We start from the raw sequence: 9,562 nt of genomic DNA on the forward strand, positions 1-9,562 counted from the left end.
AGAAGGCCAGTTTTCACTGTCAGTTTCACTCTTGTCCTTGTGTTGTATGTCAAGCGAACATTTGTATGCTGGCCAGAGGTGTATTTTAGGGTCTTAGTCTTGTGTGTCCTTTACCAGTCCTTTTTGATGTAACGGTAGATATATTTTTGACATTTGTAGAAACATAACTGAGCTACTATTTTATTGTTAATAAACGACAATAATTCTTACCGTAACTATAGCGTTTGCCACTTCTCCCTTGATGTTTGCGACGTGCAAATCGCATCCCACGGGAGATAAAGGGTTAATGGCAGCGTTGGCCCCTGGCTGTGGTCTGTTCGGGCAGCTGGGGATGGGAGGGCGGCGCACTGCTTTGAGTCGCGCTCGCAGCCGAGCGGCAGAGCGAACGTGGGCATTCGCAGCAGCAGATAGCCGACTTGGCGCTTGGACTAAATTCAGATTCTCGCGCGGCAGGGGGCAAGCAGATCAGACTGCCATTCTAAATCGCACTGGTTTTCGCTTGTTGAGCACCGGGACGGGTGAGTGTCTAAAACGTCGTTAGAAACGGCTTGTTTAAGGTGAACAAGCTGTAACTCGGCGATATAGCCTACACCCAATAGATTAGTTGGAAATTTGCATGTCGTTTTGTTTGAATGGAACATAAATGGTTATTCAGCAACCGCATGATCGATTATGATCGCAACTGCGTGCACTGACCAGTATACCACGTTCGAAGATGACGATGTTGCAAACTAACCTTTCACAAAGAATAAACTATTATTAGCCTATAATAGCATTACGATTGACAAACATTTTAGATGAAGCAAAGTGAAAGTTTAAATTGGCAGAGGATGCTGAGAGATGGTCCTCAAAGTCGCTTGGCATGCTGTCCAACGCAAATTATGATTAATGCGTTCATAGGGCGTTTAAGTTTATGTTTTTTGCTACAGAAAGTAATTTGGAAAAACACGAAATACGGGTCACATTGGGTTTTTATTTTACAAAAGATCTTTGCACTTTAATTTGCAATGCGCGCTTCTTTCTTTCTCACCAGCCTATTATGCTAAATAGTACAGCCTATTACTACGATAACTCAGAAAAACGCACGAGAACAATTACATTATCCTACCTAATGCCGTGAGGTCAAACTTTTGCATTTTAATTGAAAAAAAATATTTGTCTGTAGTCACAGGGGAATTTGTTAAGTGAACCTAAGCTCCAGCGTCCGTGTCTGTGTCTGTTTTTGTCTAATCTCAGACACAGACGCGCTCGCGTGCTGTAGATATTGGACGACGATTTTGTCATCTACGAGGAATGTGCGCTGAGCACGCGTTGGCGATACGGCTTCATTGGTTTTATTTTTAAATGCGTTGCTGACAACAATGTTATCGAGCTGGTTTATGGTGATATATGAACCGTTTGACTCAGCAGATTAGCTACAATTTTATTTATTGTTGTATTTTTGTTACTAACCGCGTGGATAAGAGGAGATTGAGCTCAATTCAATCCACTTGACACTGACAGACATTGCGGAGATGGACCCTGTAGGAATTGTAATTTACGGCAAAGAAATACATTTTGCAACACCCACAATGTGCTCCGTACAGGGGTGGGTTCTTATTTTAATCTGTGTCGGCTCACAGCCACAACACATGAATAAAACAGATCTGGAACTCCCTCCCGCCCCTCTTAACGCATGGATTGGCATTCTTCCCGTGCAACTTTGATTCGGCCCACCCGATATAAAACGGTCAACTTTGTAAATCGCTAAATCTGTGTTCCAGACTGCACAGTATACATAAAAGTTTTTTGTGCCTGTTCTTTTTCATTCTCGTGGCAATTTTGTCTGGTGTGTTTCTCTCCTCTCCCCTTTTTAGATCCTAGCATCATTCAAGTCCGCCCCCTACTTTAAACTCGCGGTACGTGTTTGGTGCTCGGTCTCGTTCTAAATGTGTATTGATCGTCTTACGGCACTAATTATGCGGCGTTAAAACCCGCTCAGGGCGTAGCGAATCGGTCACTGGAAATAGGCTATTTTTGGACGCGCTGCCTGGTGTAGGATAGTGGACTTGTGGTTGTGATGGGAGGAGGCCGGATTAGATAGTGTTGACCTTGCCAACCACATTAGACAATTTTAGCTCCATACGAAAGGGCTGCTGTTCACAGATTAGGCAGCAGCCGTGCGAGTGAGTGGATCAGCAGCACAGATTGAACTTCTCCTTGCTGTTCAGTGGTGTTTACTCGTCAGTCTCTCTCTCCCTCTCTGGATCTTTCTCTGCACGTGCTCAGATTGTGACCGGAAAGCATACCTCCATTCTCCTCCGCCTCATCCTACACAAATCGCCACACACATTTGCACTCAGACACACATCAGCTCGTGGGAGAGTGCTCTCACAATGCACACGGATGTACATGCACCTTTATACATGCAGAGGTACACACACTTCAGCAACACAGCAACAAACCGGAATGATAGCCTGTAACAGTGTCTCTACCTGTCATTAATGCCACTGGGTCATGTAGACCGGAGGGCAGTGCTTCATGGATCGATACACTCTGATTGCGACTCAAATCAGCGTGTAATGGGATCACCTCTGGGCAGAAAAGACTGCCGGGAGGCTTTCTGGTTCGGTCTCTCCCGCACGCACGCAGCGGCGCTGGGTCATTTTGTGCGTTCTTGCTGGCGTCATTACTCCTGCTTTGACAAGCCTGTTGGGTGTTGTTAATGGAGCGAGGTCTCTGTGACTGCGCAATAGAAGACATTCACATCGTCCTTTTAAAGTATTTTGGGGGCGGATTTTTTTTTCAGAGCGGTGGGTTTGTGGCCCGTTTTTTCATTTTCTGCTGGACTGCGCAGGTTGTCTTTCGGATTTGCCTGTAGCCTACTTTGCTCCTTGGTTTTAACACAGTCCTGACCCGTTTCGTGCCTGCTGCGGAGAATAAAAGAGTTATTCTCATTGGTGGGTTTCGTATTATTTTTTTTAGCACTTTTGTAGGGACTTCCACAACAAATGATCAACAAATGAGTTCACTGGGATGCTGAAAGTTCTATGAAAAATATTTTTACGTGGAATGTTTTGTTGTGTGAAATTCTTCAAGTGATTTTTTTTATTTTTTCTATAAAAAGGAAAGTCAAGCAATTGCCCAGGTTGCGTTGGCATGTGATGACGCATTTATATGCATGGATGTGATTTATTTAATTGTCTTTACATGATTGACAGCCTCAGCACCCTGGATGGTTTTGATGCTCCACAATCCGAACGCAATCGACTACAATACCCAGAGTCCCAGACTGCAATGCCATTCTGGATCTGAATCACTGCTGCCCTTGTTTTGCAGACTGGCGGTGACTGATGTAGTGCTGAAGATGTTGCACATCAATTTCTTGTGTTGCACTGTACAAGTGTTTGGTGCATTTTATTGGAGTTGCTGGTAAGAAGCTAAAAGCCGCCCCACTGCAGAATCGGAAGACGTCGGGTTTCATTATGATGCTCAGTGGCTCGGTATAATTACTCTGTTGCCGGTTGTCAGCGAAATACGTAATGCAGTCTTTAGGTTAGAGATTGTTTTCAACAAATTAGCTTCTTGTTGTCTTTTCAGAAAAGAAAGTTGTGAAACTTGGTGACACCACAGACCTTATCAGTTTGGGTTAAGAAAATGTTTGAGATTGCTGACGTGTGACAGATTTTCAGTTGTTTTGGTGTTACTTGGTCAGTTCTTGTGTCTTCTCCAATGACCAATGGAGGAATACAAATTCCCAGTTTTAAAGCCAGCAAACCCCCCCCCCCCCCCAAAAAAAAGAGAGAATATTTTAAATTATATTATTCCTGAATAATTCAAAAGTCTATCTAGATGCAGCTGAGGCTGAGAGGCTCCACCCTAGGTGCAACTTTTCTTGCACGAACCAATAATGATTAAACTTAATATTCGATAATGTAATAGACTGTGAATGTCTGTAAAACCTCCCTGTAAACGTAAGCACACAGAATGCAGGTATTCAGCAGTGCTTTGTGGAGATACTGTGGCCTGCCTTTTTGAGTTGGTCTCTGAAAGTGCTGCATATTTGGATGGGGGTCTTTTTATATGCCCCTACTGGAAAAGCTGCTCCAGTTTTGAAAGTTCCTTGGGGCCCGTTAAAGGGCTGCAGTCTTTGAGCCTCACAGTGCATTTTTCTGTTGGACTCCAGCCTGGAGGCTGGTCACTCAGGAACTTTTTTTTTTTAGCTTTTTAAAAAATGTCCACTGCGGCTTTGTTGCGGGATTTGCATTCTGGTGAAATTTGACCCCGGTTTTAGACTGTTGGCTGGCTAAAGCCACTTTTCCGCTTGGGTTCTGTCAGGTGGCCAGCTGGCATCATCTTCAAGGGTTTAACCATAAATCAGACTTGAGAATTCATCCATCATTAATGATTTAATGCAAGATTGTGACGGCTAAAATGTACAAACAGTCATCAGGCTACCACGTTGAAACCTTGCAATTAAAAATAGAACAAAGTATATATATATATATATATATATATATATATATATATATAAAGCTTAAATAAAGAATATAGAGACACTTGCATTTTGGCCCATAAGATGGACATGTGATATTAATCATGGTATGTCACAGTTAACAACAGTTAACAATAACAGTGCACAAGAGAATATCACTGTGCATCACTGTTAACTCTGATGATATGGGAAGTTATTTTTAGCCTGTTATCCCAATTCATTTCTGCTTTTCCCCAATTTTGGGACGCCCAAGCATGTTCACAGGCCTCCCGCGTCTCTGTCCAATGTCCTCTGACAATTCCCCGGGTATTAGGGCATGTGTGAGCAATTCCATTCCATTCCTACAGGGCCTGTGTGTAGGCAGGTTAGTGTTGGCACCAATCACCTCTGGCCCAGCTAGCTTTGCCGTTTACGCCAATAGAAGTTCACTTGTCGAGTAGATCACAGTGAAACATTTCACACAGGGAGAAGAGGACTGTCTTAAGCTGCGGTCCTTAGTCTTATTGATAAATGTAGCCGAACTGTCAAATCGCATAATTGACTTCCCTAATAAAATAATTAAGAGCAGAGGTTGGAGTGATATGTACAAACTGCTGCAGCCCTCTTTGTCCACCCCTGCGCTAGGGAATGTGTTCTGATCTATGCTGCTTCTTTTCACTCTTCAGTCCTCTGACTGAGCTGCTCAGATCTGTGCTATTATACAGCCTTAACTGTGGCTTGTTACAGAAGCTACAAGGTCATTTTGCCTCGGTAATTGTTGCTTTGCTGCTCTGGCTTGAAATGTCATGTTTTGTTCTTACAAAGAGGGACACATGGCCTCTGCAGTCAAGTTTAACCACTAATGTCTCACGCAGACAGAAACCACAGCACACTGTACCTGAATTGATTTAGGCTTGCCAGCATCAAGGGTTTCTGAGCCCTTTTGCCACTGAGAATCTTCTCACATTCTAACTTTATATATTTTCTACTTTCTCAACTGTCTTTTGTTTGATCAAACAAATCTACTTATAGAGAAGCCCTATTTTGTGCTTTACTTTATCTGGTTTACTTTTGATATTGTGTGGATCCTTTTGAAAAACAATTTTCCTTTTCTTCTGCCTGATTTGGGATTGTGAGTTGTGTTTCTCATTGTGTGTGGCTGTGGATGCCTGATGTCTGGGTGGGAGGAGTCCAGCAGCAGTGACCTGAGGTCCCCCCGGTCAGCTTAGACCCACGCTGCATCCGTCTCCCCCTCCCCCCCCCCCGTCTCCCCCCTGCAGACTCATGCCCACAGGCGGTGGATGACACAGCTGAGACTTTATCCTGTGATTACAGGACCCCCTATGTCTTTAGTGACCACTTGGAGGTCAATCAGTCGATTCGTCCTTAATTACAATCAAGTTGTCATGCAGTGTATCACAATTGGCTGGGTGACTACAGTGGTTTTCGGGACATAATGCCAGAACAACATGATTCAGGTTGTGTATTTATTTATATTAGAGCTGTTTATGCCATGCAAGTTGCACGATTGACCGCTCTGACTGTTCCAGAAAGTGAGCATATATATTGCTGGGTTGTTTTGGGAGACGATGGCGTGCGAATGGCGAGGAACTGCGTCTGTTCTCAGACGTGGCCGCCCGTGAGCGCCTGCAGCAGAGTCCTGCTGGTTTTCCTAATGAGAGATGGGAAATTAACTTTAAATGAGAAATATCTGCCCCTCAGGCCAATGCTCTGTTTAATCACACTCTGAATTTTAATGTGTAGACCTCTCTTTTAAAAAATGGCAAAGGACAGCTAAATAATTATTTGAAATGAATGATTTATGGCATCTCCATAAATCAGCAGCCACATGTTCCCCTACTGCATGAGCCTTTATAGGTAATTATTTGTTCAGTAATTCTTTGTCTGAAATTGGGGGCTGCTGGGTGGCTCATCCTGCTAAAACGCCTGGTTCACACAGTCGGGTATCCAATCCTGTTTGTGCGGCCCTGAAGGGTGTCATGTGACTGAAGATGGCGGGTTTAGCGTGTTGTGGGTGGAGAGTCTCTTGCTGAGGGAGGGTGTGGCGTGTTGTGGTGTCTCTTGCTGAGGGAGGGATGGTGTGTTGTGGTGTCTCTTGCAGACGGAGGGATGGTGTGTTGTGGTGTCTCTTGCAGACGGAGGGATGGTGTGTTGTGGTGTCTCTTGCAGACGGAGGGATGGTGTGTTGTGGTGTCTCTTGCAGACGGAGGGATGGCGTGTTGTGGTGTCTCTTGCTGACGGAGGGTTTGGCGTGTTGTGGTGTCTCTTGCAGACGGAGGGTTTGGTGTGTTGTGGTGCCTCTTGCAGACGGAGGGTTTGGCGTGTTGTGGTGTCTCTTGCTGACGGAGGGTTTGGTGTGTTGTGGTGTCTCTTGCTGAGGGAGGGTTTGGCGTGTTGTGGTGCCTCTCGCTGACGGAGGGTTTGGCGTGTTGTGGTGTCTCTTGCTGACGGAGGGTTTGGTGTGTTGTGGTGTCTCTTGCTGAGGGAGGGTTTGGTGTGTTGTGGTGTCTCTTGCAGACGGAGGGTTTGGCGTGTTGTGGTGTCTCTTGCAGACGGAGGGTTTGGTGTGTTGTGGTGTCTCTTGCTGAGGGAGGGTTTGGTGTGTTGTGGTGTCTCTCGCTGAGAGAGGATTTGGTGTGTTGTGGTGTCTCTTGCAGACGGAGGGTTTGGCGTGTTGTGGTGTCTCTTGCTGAGGGAGGGTTTGGTGTGTTGTGGTGCCTCTTGCTGAGGGAGGGTTTGGTGTGTTGTGGTGCCTCTTGCTGAGGGAGGGTTTGGTGTGTTGTGGTGCCTCTTGCTGAGGGAGGGTTTGGTGTGTTGTGGTGTCTCTTGCTGAGGGAGGGTTTGGTGTGTTGTGGTGCCTCTTGCTGAGGGAGTGTTTGGTGTGTTGTGGTGTCTCTTGCTGAGGGAGGGTTTGGTGTGTTGTGGTGTCTCTTGCTGAGGGAGGGTTTGGTGTGTTGTGGTGCCTCTTGCTGAGGGAGGGTTTGGTGTGTTGTGGTGCCTCTTGCTGAGGGAGGGTTTGGTGTGTTGTGGTGTCTCTTGCTGAGGGAGGGTTTGGTGTGTTGTGGTGCCTCTTGCTGAGGGAGTGTTTGGTGTGTTGTGGTGTCTCTTGCTGAGGGAGGGTTTGGTGTGTTGTGGTGTCTCTTGCTGAGGGAGGGTTTGGTGTGTTGTGGTGCCTCTTGCTGAGGGAGGGTTTGGTGTGTTGTGGTGTCTCTTGCTGAGGGAGGGTTTGGTGTGTTGTGGTGTCTCTTGCAGACGGAGGGTTTGGCGTGTTGTGGTGCCTCTTGCTGAGGGAGGGTTTGGTGTGTTGTGGTGTCTCTTGCAGACGGAGGGTTTGGTGTGTTGTGGTGTCTCGCGCTGGTGGTTACAAATGTCATTAAGAACAAACTGAAGTCCACATTTGAACACATATCAGGCTAAAGTTTAATAAGGGGTGAGTGACAAAATACACATTTGTTCGCTAAGTGGGGAAGAGTCCACAGACAATCTGAAAGTGGGTCACAGACTCCTCTTTCTGCAGGGCAGACTCAAAGCACTGGGCCAAAGCCGCACTGGAGTAATTTACACAGAAAAATGTGGACGTCCTTGAGTGGCCCAGTTCCAGTCCAGACCTGGATCTGGACAGAAAATTTATGGCCGGACCTGAAGATCACGGTCCATTAACGGTGTCCAATGAGCTTCTAGAAGTAGAGCAATGCTGTTTGGAGGAATGTGACCCTGATACATTAAGTAGCCAGAGACCAAACCTGAAAGGCTCACTGTAGGAACTGCAGCCAAATGTGCCTCTGATTAAGTGCCCTTAACACTGTGCTCACCTTTAGACTTTTATCATTATAATTAATCAGTAATGAGAAATTGCTTGATAAAATATATTGAAATTCTGCATTAGTATTTGCAAATTTTCAGTTATGAGAAATTGCTTGGCAAAGAGTGAGTACTTCAGCAATGTAAATCTTGCTCTCTCTCTTACACTATTGTGTATTTTATTTGTCATTTTAACCTTTAAATGCATTTAAAAATGCCCTTGATTCTGTATTAGTGCTGTGGTGATCTGAATGCGGTTTTTGTGCCTTTTCTGTAAATGGATCTGGAGAGAGAGATGGAGAATGTTCTGTAAACAATGGCTGAATATTATTGTGTCCAACATAGTTTATACTGTTTATTTGCATTCTGGAAGTAATGGCTTGCTATCATGTGTGATGTGTGTCCTGCATGTGGAGCATATTTGAATTTGAATTTGAATTTGCGAGCGAGACAGACACAAGCCAACCCAACAGCGAGTTGGGCTCCCGTTGCCCCTGGCAGCAGAAACAGTATCACCACGCAGCAGGGTCTAAGTGAGGAAGAGACGCGCTGGCGGCTGAGAGACAACCAATTACCCGCCGGACCTCCTGCTGAGTGTGGGGCTGCCCCCCCAAGGGAAGCGCTGACCAGAAACTAACACACACACTCACACACGCACACTCACACACGCGCACACACTCACACGCACACTCACACACACACACGCTGAAACACACTCACACGCACACACACGCTGACACACACACACGCTCACACACTCACACATGCTCACACACTCACACACACGCTCACTCAGACTCCCATACACACGCACACACACACACACTCCCGTACACATACCCATATGCACCAGTGAACTCCCACACACACACACACACACACTCACACAGACATGCACACTCCCATACACATACTCATGTGCACCAATGAACACACACACCCAACTGCAGGCATAAACGTGCGCATGTGAACATCCACACATCCACTTGAGTGAACGCATGCATGCACATGCCCATATGCTAGTGTACGTACACACATCTTTGCACACACACACACACACACGCACACATACACACACGCAGTTGTAGAAGGAAACAGGAAGTTACCAGGTAAACTGGAGCGCATGGATTACACATTCACCTGGCTGAACTCTCACTGAGCTGTTCTTTATTCCAGATCTGTGATTTCACTTTTTTCTGTAAGGGCAACTGAAGCCAATTTCTCATTTTTCTTTGTTATTTGGCTCTTTGAAGGACAAGCTAGCCTGACTGGCCTGGTGAGGGAGGG

General features: G+C 45.8%; 1 protein-coding gene across 1 annotated transcript in view; it reads left to right on the forward strand.

Moving 5' to 3' along the window:
- The first annotated feature begins 346 nt into the window (after window positions 1-346).
- LOC118212338 (neuronal calcium sensor 1-like) overlaps window positions 347-9,562 on the forward strand; it is a 30,404-nt gene continuing 21,188 nt past the window's right edge. The window contains exons 1-2 of the mRNA XM_035390106.1: window positions 347-518; window positions 9,529-9,562. The exon at window positions 9,529-9,562 is cut by the window's right edge and continues 234 nt beyond it. The gene's annotated coding sequence lies outside the window, so the exon portion shown is untranslated. The remainder of the gene's footprint in view (window positions 519-9,528) is intronic.

This window comes from Anguilla anguilla, chromosome 14 (assembly GCF_013347855.1).
Source record: "Anguilla anguilla isolate fAngAng1 chromosome 14, fAngAng1.pri, whole genome shotgun sequence".
Taxonomy (NCBI): domain Eukaryota; kingdom Metazoa; phylum Chordata; class Actinopteri; order Anguilliformes; family Anguillidae; genus Anguilla; species Anguilla anguilla.